At 38.5% G+C, this 13,267-nt stretch overlaps 1 protein-coding gene across 4 annotated transcripts in view; it reads right to left on the bottom strand.

Annotated features, from left to right (window-relative positions):
• The window catches only part of slit1a (slit homolog 1a (Drosophila)), a 94,372-nt gene that overhangs the window by 45,394 nt on the left and 35,711 nt on the right, over window positions 1-13,267 (bottom strand). Inside the window, exon 1 of one of the 4 annotated variants that reach the window (XM_044136207.1) lies at window positions 3,044-3,197. The exons of the other annotated variants lie outside the window; for them this stretch is intronic. The gene's annotated coding sequence lies outside the window, so the exon portion shown is untranslated. Of the gene's footprint in view, window positions 1-3,043; window positions 3,198-13,267 lie in introns of those variants that run through there. 4 annotated transcript variants of the gene reach the window in all.

The raw sequence follows: 13,267 nt of genomic DNA on the forward strand, positions 1-13,267 counted from the left end.
GTGATCCATACACTCCCATTTATGGTGCTATTTGATTGGATTTGGAGCTCAGGTCGCAGGAGGTCACTTTAAAAATGTAAGTCTGACCAACAACAAAATAAAGGATATAGCCATGATTAAATTTCTGTACTTTTTATGCCAGAATACCTGCCTATTTTTTCTTTCCCCCTAATACTTTCTGTTACATCAAACAGCAGAATCATTGTGGTCTTGGTTTAGTTTCTGCCGTCTGTTCTGCGTCTCTAAAGAATTCAACACCGGCTTCTTCTCCTACAGAAGCCAGAGCAAAATTAAATTTAGCAAAAGAACGTTTCTGCATTTACACATTCTTAAAATGGCAAACAGAACATTTCTGTGGGAGACCATCATGCTGTATTTTACATACTCTGTGGTATCCTTAGCTGTTATTTTCTAAGCACAGCCCCAGCAGTGTGTCGGCTTTGAGATTTCTGACATAGCGGATTAGTTAGAAAGCTGATTTTGAGTGAAGCACTTATCCCTTCGAAATCAGACACAACTATAAGAGAACACTAACCACAAACAGGCATATTGGTCACTATGGTCTCTGAAACTAAAGTCGGACTCCTAATCAAATGTTGCAATTTTACAGCAAAGACCAAAAAACTCCATAGCTTTTGCATTGTAACAGCCAAGTTTAAAAAAGTGAGCAATAGCAAAGAAAAAAAAAAAATGATTTTTTTCCCCCCATCTGAGCCTCTGGCCAATGTAGATTTTTTCAAAAAATGTAAGTCTACATGCATCCGGTTAGCTAACCTGAGGGCAATATCTTTGTGAAATACTGCAGGAGCACACAAAGTTAAGCATCAGAAGCAGGAGCAGAGGTCATCACCTCCAGATGTCACAAAACTTGCACAGCTCTGTTCAGGGTGAAAAGTCTCACAGAAACCATCAGCACCTTGCAACACTTTCCTCGTACTCCCCACATTCACTCATTACCAAGCAATGAGTCCCAGTCCGGCCCTCCATCCAGAGTAAGTAATGGTGTCCTGTACCCAGCATACTTGTGAGTCATTTATGATTGCAAGTGTGTGAACCACAAAAAGTGAGTACTGTTACGCCATCCTTTACACTGGACCTGACATAAATTCACCTCATTCCACAGCATACCTTGCAGGTGGGCAGTTAGTTCATTATGCAGCCTGGCGTTTTGCTCACAGTTCATTCCCATTGTTACCCTAATGATGGGGGGTAGCACACATGTGTTCAAGTGAATGAGCTTCAGCACTGAAATACTCCAGTTGCATTTTCAAGACTTAAATTTCCAAAGATGATATCATTTAACCAGTGCATAGTGTTCTAATATTAAACCCAGCTACTGTTTTACACCAAACCCAACAAAGACCTGGGACAATTAGCAAATGTTATCAGACATAGCTCAAGGCGTTTAGTCTGGTGATTTGCTGCACACTGAATTTCTGGTTCCTGTCTGATTCCCATCATTAACCTCTAATTCCTGTCTCAATACACATAATAATAATTCCCTAGAATGCCTATGGTGCCATAATAATATTCACACCAGTCATAAAATTGGATTAAAGACATTAGCAAAGCATTTTCTGCCTAGGCAATCATTAGTAGTTTCAGTAGGTGCTTCAGCTGTGCGGTAATCCCGCTATCAGATTTTTCTGGTTTAAATGTTTAAAGGCTTTGGGCTGCGTGAACTGAAGTCTGCAAACTACAATTACATATCAAAACACATGCCTGCATATGAACACCAACAATTGCCCCTTTCTTATATATATATATATATATATATATATATATATATATATATATATATATATATATATATATATATATATATATATATATATATATATATATATATATATATATATATATATATATATTGTTTCAAAACACATTTAATGTGCTTTGATCTGAACCCAATCCCATTACAGCTCTGACTGCATGTTCAGTGTCATTGCCCTGGAAGCTAAACTACTACCTGGCTGCAGGCTATATAAGGTTTTCTTTCACTATTGCCCTGAATTTAGTATCATCCATCTTCTCAGTGACTAACCAGTTTGCTCACTGCCACTAAACAAAATCCTCCCCACAGTATAATGCTGCCTTCAGCATGTAACTCCATTACTTAAACAGGATTTCTGTTCCTTAAAGAATGCTTTTTATGTTAGCCAGAAATGATCTTTATTCCTGATCTATCTACTGTGTCCGTTGCTCTTTATGTTTTTATTTATTTGTCAACCACTATTCCTTACCACATCTCTGAAGAATTCACAATAAATTTTATTCACCTTGAGTTTGAATTATTTTTAGGAGTAGTCTATTTACTAATTAGGTGATTTCTGAATTGATTGCGTTCACTAGATTTTAAATAAAGGTATCAGAGTAAATGTCTACTGCCCTTTTTAGACTTTACTTCGCAAATGTACAGACAACATGTTGATCTATTCAAGAAAATTAAGGCTTGAGTTAGTAACATTTCCAAAATGTGAAAAACTACAAAGGGAGTTGATATTTTTGGTAACCAATTTATTTTATGGATAAACGAAGCCCATTGTTAGCTTGTCATTGCTGGCTTGTTTTTTGTTCAGTAAGTGAATTAATTTTGTAGACTAAGGTTTTTCCTGTTTGCTCAGTGCTTGTCTGAAGTCATGCAATTTGATTTCAAACTCAAAGCAGAAAAACTGTAGCTGACTAAAACTCTGAAAAACCTGACATCCACATTTATACATGATTTCCTTGTGCATTTCACCCTTATTTCATCACTCTGTTGAAATTGGTACTTACAGGTCCAGACAGGGAAGCATTGACAACATTTTAATTTGATTTAAAGACTCAGTGAAATGTCTTCAGTAAACCTAAACCTTATCTGTGGAGGACAACATTTCATACAATTCAGCAGCATGTACAGAAAGTGTAAGTGCTTTCCCATTCCTTGTTGCAATTGCATGATAAAAAGATGTTTATTTTAGTCAAATGCTTTTAGTACTTCTTAATTTTATTCTTCCATCTAGAGATAGGGGAAAAAAGAAGTGGAATGTGTTTGATTACTTACTCATTAGGAGAGTTAATGAGGTGTGTGAGAGCTGTTAAAAGAATGGCAGTATGCTGCCACTAAACGCTAACTGCCTTCTTCCTCTCTGCACGGTAAAAGCTCACAAGTAGTTACACACATAAACAACCACATTTACAAAGTGTTTGCCTTCAGAGAAAAGCTGCTTGGGCTGGAAATGATTCAAAATAATATCTCAATGTCCAACTGTGGAATAGAACACTGACACATCAAAAATAAACAAATCAAACTGTTCTACAGTTTCAAAAGAAGTCTGTATCCATGGTGCTGTACAAATTAAGATGGCTCCAATATTGTGCTTTGATAATTTTTGGACACATGGAAAATAAAAGTAAAAAAAAATAAAAACGGTGTTAAAAGCAAAAGCTAACATTTAACCCCTTTCTCTGATTATCCCTCTCCACAGACCATGGTAGACAATAACAATAGTTTTTTCTTCTTTGAGAAAAGTGTATTGCCTCTATAAAATACTGATCAAAACACCTAGAAATGGACAGAAAAGTGAAAAGTTTCTTTGCTTGGCTCTGACTTGATGAAAAGTGGTGTCTTCCTGTCAGTGGAGATGCTGCAGCTTATGCAACCCACTCAGTAAAGAGTCTAATGCAAAATGAAAAAGCAGCAAAGGAAAAAGTGAAGAGAGGTAGTTATGAGCTGGAACTCTTAAATTGTTTGTTGTGCTGCTAGATGCCTGTATGAGTGCCTGTTGTTCCTTGGTCAAGTAACAAACCAAAAGAAAAAACATAAAAATAGTAAACAGATGACAAAACATCATTATTTTGGAAACATTTATATGGTTTGAATTAAAAAGACAAGTAAACAACATCTTTGGTAAGATGGAAAAGAAGGAAAGTGTAAAGAGCGGGGATAACAGAAAGAGAACGAGGTGAGAAGCATAGATTGATGCTGCAGGGCTTCTGGGTTCTTGCCAAAGCATGGCCTTGCATGTGTTTGTATTTGTGTGGCCCACAGAGAGTGACTGTGTGCAGCAAGGAGGATCCATGCTTTCCCTCTTACCCCCATGTCTTTCTCTTAAAAAAATACATTTCTCTCCACACCTTGACTTTTATCTCAATTCCTCCTTGAAACAAATGATAGACGAGCCTTCTAGCTCCTTTTCCCTTCATTTGTTTGCTCCCGTGTACAGCAGATGTTTTGCACCTCCATAATCCCAACAAGAGAGCCAGACACAACCATTATGATCACCATGATTACCAGTATCCGCCAGAGGTCAAACAAAGTATTAAAGTCTCAAAACAGTAATCCATGTTCACAGACATTATTCTGGGCAGGCACGCCCATTTGTGCAGCTTTTATTAAGGGAAGAAAAGACAGTTTGCTTTAGGAAAACTCAGACATAGAAATTCAGGAGAGAAAATGTCACTGTGCTGCTTCTTGTTTTAGATGGTGTACAGACTCTATAATGGACCAAAATGCAAAACAAATTCTGTATTTATACAGAATGAGGCGAGGCTCAATAGCTCATGTTCGCCTTTGTGGCTTTTGTTTTCCTTTGAAAGATTATCCAACACTTGTCAACCAAACCAAGTATAAACAGTCAATCAATGGGAAGAACTGTATGGTAATGCTCTAGTTTTTATTTATCTACATAAGTCATAAGTACATAAGTCAGCATTCTAAGATTTAAAAAAACTTTTACATTTTTAATCATTTTATAAATAAAACTCTGACACTGTAAATTTCATTTTGAATAAATCAGATATATAAACTAAACACCCACTTCAATAGTGAGGGTCACCAGCCCATGTAACAGGCAAATCAATAGTGTGAAATTAAATCAGTAAATCAGTAAATACTGTTTGGAGATTTTGGTGAGCTACAGAATTTTGCAAATTAACTATATTTTTATTAATAAACACATTGGCAACCTGGACAGTGGTGGAAACTTAGTGTAATAGCTAAAAAAAAAAGTGACTCTTAATTGATAATATTATGACTGTTAGCTAAAGTCTTACTGACCTTGTTCAGCTTCAAATGCACTATAAATTATTTATGTTTTGACCTCCTTTAGTATATGGGGCAAATTCACCAGCATTGTTATTTTTATTTTCAAATGTCTATTCTTTCAAAGGTCCTTGGATTCAAATGTAAATTTACTTATGAGTTGCAGAGTTTCTGTGTTGCTCTTAATTAAAAGTACTTTGAACAGATGTTCCACAAATAACTGCAGTCCAAGAATAATTTTTCAAGTTGTACCATAAGGCTCTCCGTTGGTTTCAAGAGCGTTGATGTTTTTGCAATTGGAAATATTTCCCAACAGATGAACTTGGCTTTCTCGTGAGCAATGGAGAAGTGTAGATTTTTTTGTTTGTTTGTTTGTTTTGTTTTGTAGCCAGCTGTCCAGCAGTGTGAAGCAACATGTAAGGAAGAGGCTGAGCTTAATACAGTTGCAGAAAACACTAGTTATGCTGGCACTCTGTCTTGCATCACAATAAAATGTCTTCAAACAGTACGAACGATGTGACCATAATTCTTTAAAACCTTGGTATTCCTTGATACTGCTTGCCCAAAACCTCTTTTGATGTACTCTGAAGATTAAAACAGCTTTTGTTTCCCATCTGTGGAATTTCCTTACTTTTTTTAAGGGACACACTGTCGCAACCAGCACCTAACAAAAATGTTTTAGAAAGCCAAAAAAACTGGTCTTTAAGATCTCTCAAAAAGATTACAAAAACATTTGCCTCCATGCAAGCCAAATATAAAGAAATTGCACAGTAGTGTATGTCATCAAGCTGTTATCAAATTCCAGCAGACCTCACATGAAGCTATGCCATAGTTCCCACTGACTATGGCAACACATTCAACTCTTCAGTGTCCTGGATTTCTACACATGCCAAAAGGGAAAATAAGAGTCAGTGTGGAAACATCTCAAGAGTACTTGTGATTGATTCTGACGATGAAAAATAAAGCCAAAATAACACTCTTTGTCTCCTGTTTTCTCATCACTATCATAGTACATGACCAAACCAACAAACTGCCTCTTTTTGATGGGACCTAAAGGGGATTTCATGGATGGAGTGCACTCTAATCATCTACAGTCACAAATCAATGAGAAACACACATCGCTCACAGACGGGAACACTCACGACCACCAAGAGAAAACACAGTGTCAGTGGAACTTATCGAGTCCACATGAGGGCTGACAGACACGCACATACACTAACATACTGAGACTCAAGACAGAGTTGGTTAAACAGCTGCCCACATCTCCTCTTTCACTAAAAATGATTCATGATGTCTGTGTGTCTCTGTCAGCTTTTAAAGTCCAATGTGAGCGCATACATTTGCCTACCACCCGGCAAGCAAATCTATGCTTTTTCCAAGCTCATGATTCCCTTCTAATATTATATCTACTTGGGTTTTTGAGTCTGCCTAGGAAATTTGTTCACAGTACAGCAGAATGATAAGGTATGACTGAGCACCACGGATCATGATGACACTTAAAAGCACTACAGATGTATGGCAGGATATGAGATCTCTGAGCTTTGCACTTGAGGAAAACCAAGGCCTCTCCATCCATCATGTTATTTACTTTCTGGACAATATTAGAAAACCTTATAAAGAAAGGAGAGAACAGGCCTCTCAACAGGTCCATTATCACTGCTATTACCTCTCTCTACATTAGCCAGGAGGCTCCCGTCAGCCCAGAAAAAAATTATTCCCATCTCTGAGAGTAGCCTGGAAATCATTTTGTTAGATTGCACTAATGTTTTGAACAGAGTCAGAGCGTGAGTAAAAAGGGAAGGAGGAATCCATTTAGAAGGACAACAATGTAAAGCTGGTTGGTAATTTTCTCTCTCTCTTGTGTGGTCTTACTAAACTGGTTAAACGTGCCTCTTTGTGAACGGTTGGCTACCTAGAAAGTGGAAAACCGATCCCAAAGATCGGATGACAGCTTTTCCTGGAAGCGCTGGTCTGAGGTCAGTGTTATTGAGCCACTGTGATGACAGATCCACCACACCTAACCGCAGGCAGCTGATAGTAGATCAGACAACTTCCAGAAAAACACATGTTCAGAAGCTGTGTCAATCAAGACAAAACGCAAACACTTAAGACATTTAACTCAATCCAAAAAAAGACAAAAGAATATATACATATATTTGATGAGTCCACAGCAAAATGAGCCCCACTGAAGGCTATATTCTTCCCCTTAGAGTCAAACTCTCCTCAATCCTCCAGAGTGACTGAAATTGAGAGTGAAACCCGGCATTACTTTAAATATTTGCAGTCACCACCACAGATGGAAAGTATCAGTAGGGTGAGAGGAGAGAAGAAGAGGAGAGGACTAAGCCAGAGGCAAGGTGAGCAAAGAGGTTACCTTTATGTTCGTTCTCTTTCTGAATCCCTCTGGAAGTTAAAGGCAAAAGGTGCCTTGAGCTACATGCCTAGAGTAAGTCAAGGACACCAAGTCTAAACAAAGGAACGCAAGTAATAAAAGAAAAGAAAACTCTTAAGCAGCAGTTACACTGTTTTCTACCTTTAGGTTAGAAACTGGTTTAGGTTAGATGTAGAGTTAGGGACCGGGGTAGACCATATAAATTAATGAAAAATGAAGGGAAGTCAATTCAATATTTTTGAGAAGACAGAAAGATGCAATATGCTTGTGTGTGTGTGTGTGTGCGTGTGTGTGCATCTGTGTCTATTCGGGGGGTACGGTGTTTTTTTTTAACAGATTCACATGCTTTGTTTGTGAGAAGATGGCTGAGACTGGCAGAGGACAATAAAGACGGTCCCAGCTGTGTTGTAGTGGGTGGGATTCGTCCTGAGAAAAAGTGCTTAACAATGGACATCAGTGCCTGTTTGGGATGTTTACCCTGTTCTCTACGCTGCTGCTGAATACCCTCATCCTCCCACACTGACAGCCCACATACAGCATGGACAAGGGATTGAGTGATGGAGACTGAGCAACTACCACTCAGTAAAACACACAGAAAGGGTTTCTGCTGGCAGTGTCAGAAAATGTACAATAACCAACAACATGATAATAGCGACAGTTTTTGCAATTAACTGATACAGACTGTTTCATAGGAAACTAGCAACACTGAGGTTGTTTAAGCTGCTTCTGAAAGAAAAAATAACAAGATTAAGTTTCTGTAAAATTCTCCGTTTTGGTTTTTAAAAAAAATCTTCTTTGAATTTGTCTGGCAACACAAACCTTGGAATTTACACTTCAACAACCTTTTGCAACCACATTCAACTTTCTCTCTAGACTACAACCTTTGACAGTTTCTTCAATTCATTATGCATTGTGTTTTAGTCTCTGGCACTTCTTAAAGTAATTTTGAAGCATAGCATACGGCCTTGAGGTATATCCATTAATGAGTGACCAGCCTGCAGCAGCAGATGTGATCTGCAATGCTCCAGAGATGAGGCCAGACTACGCTTTCAGGATTAATGAACCCTTGCAGAGGTGCAGCCGTAGGCATGAATCTGGCCCCACAGTGGTCCAATACACACCCACTCACCAAAAAAAAAAAAAAAAAAAAAAAAAAAAAAAAACCTTGAATGAAAGACATGTTTCTTTCCTTTTCTGGCAGAGTCCAAAACAATCCAGTTTGTAGCACATTCATCATTACTCACATACATTAGCATAAAGTCTTATTACCCCCAGGGCTGGGGATCATTTGCTAATGATAGGTGCATGCCAGCACAGTTAGCATACAGTCGCTGTCCAGATGCGACCAATACCTTTAGATTGACGGCTAAAATGAAGACAGCTCTTCGAAGAAAAGCAAATAAAGTAACTTTCTGTCCCATGTAAACACTAAATCAAGCTAAACCAACATGTGTCTGTTCCTGCTTGTGTAATCTTGTCTGATAGCATGTGTCTTTGTAAATTCCTGCAAGCAATTTCATTGCTATAAGTTCTGCATGGATGCTGATGTGTAGCCCAGGGCCTGGAACACGAAGGTTATTGTGTGTTTGGTGTGTGTCAGGGAGACTGTCAAAGTCTGTGTGTCAAAAAGCCAGCCTGGCACTCACTAAAGGAGCAACTGCCAAAGCAGGGGGCATGAAATTAAAACTCATCACCCAAGAAAGAGCGGACAAAATAAGTCATAGAGAGGAGGTGGAGTAGAAAAAGGAAGCAGAGGAAGCATGGAGGAGAAACAAAGGATAATAAAGATGCAGACAGGACGCAATAGGCAATATAAAATCACCCAGGTCAAAGAAGGAAACAAAAGAAATTTGCAGCAGTCGAATGGAAATGTGCTCTGCATCAGTGACGCCTGCTGTTAGTCTTCTATATCTGTGGAAGGAAAAAAAGAGATCTGGAAAAGCACTTCTCAAACTATAGGAAAACCACAAGAAAGACTGTCAACTTTTTGGGAGAAAAAGAGCTGCTGACCCTCAGAACTTCAAGCCATACATCACCGTACGTGTTGACTTGCCTTGTTGCCAGACATACATTTGGTTTCTGTTTCTTGTAATGGAAGGATATCACCCCACTGGTTTAGAGCTAATCAACACACACATATTCTATGTGTATGTAGGCGTCCTACCTACAATTTTCAACTCTGACCTCAGGAAAGAGCAGGAAGCCCCAAGAGGCTATGATGGATTTGCCAGAATCAACGAATGTGTACACGCGAGTAACATTTGTATGCTCACCTGACAATGCTTCATCCTGCAGCTCAACATATTTATTTATGTTTTTTGCAACATTCTTCCGCTCAGAGAAAACCAATCATCCAGTGATGCATTTTATTGGTACAGAGGTGTTTACTGAGAAAATAATACACGCAGAAGTTATCCTGCAGTGCAGTCAGACAAATGGCTGGGAATAGGCAGCCAGACGTCCTCATCAGGCAGTTTCTGTCTCACGCCAGCACTGACCTTTCACCCCGGCTCTATGAGTCAGGCTGGGAGAGCCGTGAGCGTGACCAATCCATTAGACTGCTCTGACAAGGATGAGGGTGACATCTGAACCCCCAGAGGCAAGGGAGGGACGGAGCGTGCAAATAGGAGGACTAATAAGGAGCTGGATGCTGTATAACTTTAATGACTGATTGGTTTTATTTCAGCTATACTTTCAGTTTAGCTTTGAATACTGGATTGAGTATTCAAGCTGTTTTATTTTCAGAACATAAATTGTTTATTGGTACACAAGGCATAATCAAAATATCAGGCAAAATGTTAATGGAGCATTTGCCTCTACTAGAAAAGTACTTTAGACTGCAGATGCACTGATCAGAGATTCTGTGACCAATTTGAAGTCACTAATTTTGTGAACTTTCAGTTCCAGCATGAATTGAAAAGGTAAACCTAACAGTAAAATCTTTAAAAATAAAATAAAATAATTATTTTGAAAAAGGGTTGCATCCAGGTTTAGAGACGGAGGTGTCAGACAAAAACCCCAACAGGAAAGACTAATTGTCTTTCTCATTAACTCTTGAGCAAGACATATTATAGCTTTCTATTTTTTTCTGCATAAAGTTGAAGTTGTTCGACATCACATGATATTCAACTTTGTTCTCTTTTAGAGTCATGTTATGTGGGAGAACCTTTATATGTTGGGTTGTGAAGTCATAATTTTATTTACTTTGATTTCAAAGGAAATTAAAGCTGCATTTCATTTATTAACAATTCACACAGTAAGAGAAAGAGCTGTCAGTATTACACAGCTCTGCACTTAAACATATTTTTTGAAAAAGAAAGACAAGATGCGACCCAAAAACAGACAGATTTTAGGTTAATGCAATACGTTCCAGATCTTACATTCAAAATGTATATTTAGTGAATAAACATGACTGTGACTTTCTCTCCAGTCATGATGTTTTCAATTATATATATACATATATATATATAAAGCCTCAATCTTCCAAATACTTGCTGAAAATTCTAATTAGTGCAATGTCTTAACGAGTTAGGAAAGATTTGGAAGCTTCAATAACAGCAGGGATTTGTTGTTTCAAGCTGGAAAAGGAGACCTTGGCAGGAAATGAAGGAAGGAGTCACTGTGTATATAAAGGAGGTGGGGAAGAGAAGAGCTTTTAAGGATGAGCAAATGAGAGTGAAAACGTTTTTTGGGAATGCTTTTGTCTCTGTTTGCTAATATTTGCTCTTAGATTTAGCTTTTCCCCCTTTGCTTGCTGTTGACAGACAGGAACAAAAAGAGAGATAGCCAGATGGTTACCTAGTAGCCAGACTTTTGTGCTTAAATCCGTGAGTATGTGAGTGCAGTTGACAGGTTTCCAAGCAGCAAGTGGTGAGCACTGGCAGAAAGTATCACATGTGAGAATCTGGTTTACCACTCAAAGGTCCATGAGGTAAAACCTCCTTTAAACTGACTTGAATGGGAAAAGACCGCTTGCACAAAGGAGAGAGAGAAGAGACAATGAGAAAAGGATGGAGACGTTCAGATTTCTTCCATATGGTGCCATGATCCTCTTTAAATCCTCTGTGTCCTCCCCACGGCCCTCTCGTCTCATGGGGTGTCCGGGGTTGGGGCAGCCTGGGTGTCTGCCTAAAGGCCAGTCTCACAGCAGGCCAGTCTTTACAGCAGTACTTTGATGTCTTTGTGGTGAAACACCTTGCCTCATGTCCACGCTCATTAACTTTGTCAATGACAGATCAATGTGAGCCTGCTGAATACATATTGCAGCGACGGACAGAACCTTCAGTCATGATGGCACCTACTTAAAAACAAAAGCAGGAAAGATGTGGCTCTGCTTAACACCATGCATATGCCGGCTTCCTGTGGCTTCCTGTGCTCTGAGACAGCAGTCACATCTCTCTACATCCTGTAGGCCACAGTTTATTAAATAAAACATCCAGGCCTCTGGATGTAGTGTACTTTAATGTCACAGAGACAAATAGTGTATAGGTAGATTCATGAAAGTATGTCAGGATTGTTTTTAGAACATGATCGATTTCATTTGGATGTGAAGTTTGCTGTCGGCTGTTTCAAGGATATTACCTTTGACATTTTTAACTGGTTTTACTTCCAACTGCAGCACATTCATTGTTGAATTTAACTTCATTTCTCTTTTTTTCTGGCTACTATAGAAAGGATCATTCTGGTTGGACCTTTTTTGGCCTCAAGCCTTGAACATCTCACAAAAAGCTGCACTAAAGCAATCCAAAAATATAAAAAGTGTGGCCCAACTGCAAACCTTCTAAGACATTGATGTTCACCGAAACTGACTAGAGAAAACCCATCGTAACTCTGGAGAAGCAGCAGGAATCCACAACTTATGTACAAAATCTGTTGACAGGACAACTATTGGAGTTGATAACAATCCTTTTTGCAATTTGCACCAAGTCATGCAGTCGCAACAAACATGTGGACGAAAGTGATTTGGTCAGATGAGACCTAAAGAGAATTTTTTGACCCAGCATCAAAACACTGTGTGACAAAAGTAACAGAGCTCATCACACTAAAGACATAATCTCCATTGTAGAAAATTGGGGTGGCAGGATATCGTTGTAGGTTTACTTTTTTACAGCAGGGACAGGGAAGCTGGGTAGAGTTGAAATGAATGTGAATGCAAATGATGGTAACAATACATTTGAAGGCACTGAAACTACTACTGCTCATATTGTTGGTGACTAAAGTCCTACATTGGAGAAAAAAAGTTGAATGAAATTGAAACTGAGTACTTTTGATTTATGAAAGAATCTTCATGCAATATTAGGAGCCCAATAAAAATAGTTTTAACAAATTCTAAATAAGATCAGATATCTGAAAAACCTATCAATAAATAAGGAAGTATCCATTATAAACCCGACTCATATCAGAATACAGACTAAACAGCAAGGTCAAGCCTCCCTGGGCCATTTAAGGTCATTGTTTTTATCCAGACATTTCAGAAACCAGGAAATATAAACTATGATCCGTCAACGTCAAACATGCAACTTTTGCTGTCATCATCATATTTTTTTCACAAGCTAACCAAAATTCACTGAAATACTTTTGCATCCTCCAATATTGTTCCTTGCCCACACATTCCTCATATTTACATAAAATCACTTTATAGATAGTTCTTCGTATACATTTAATCCTCCCACGCATCAACGTAACACATTGATGCACGCACACACACAAACACAAAAGCTCGTACACACAAACATCTGCAGCCAGAGAGATCATCTGAACTCTAAATATTTAAAAAGCCTATTCCTCTGCCTGTAATTAAAACCACTGCAGCATTTCAGAGTCGTATCCCCTACCACCACCCCGTCTCTCTC

The sequence above is a fragment of the Gambusia affinis genome, linkage group LG13, assembly GCF_019740435.1.
Source record: "Gambusia affinis linkage group LG13, SWU_Gaff_1.0, whole genome shotgun sequence".
NCBI classification, from domain to species: Eukaryota; Metazoa; Chordata; class Actinopteri; order Cyprinodontiformes; family Poeciliidae; genus Gambusia; species Gambusia affinis.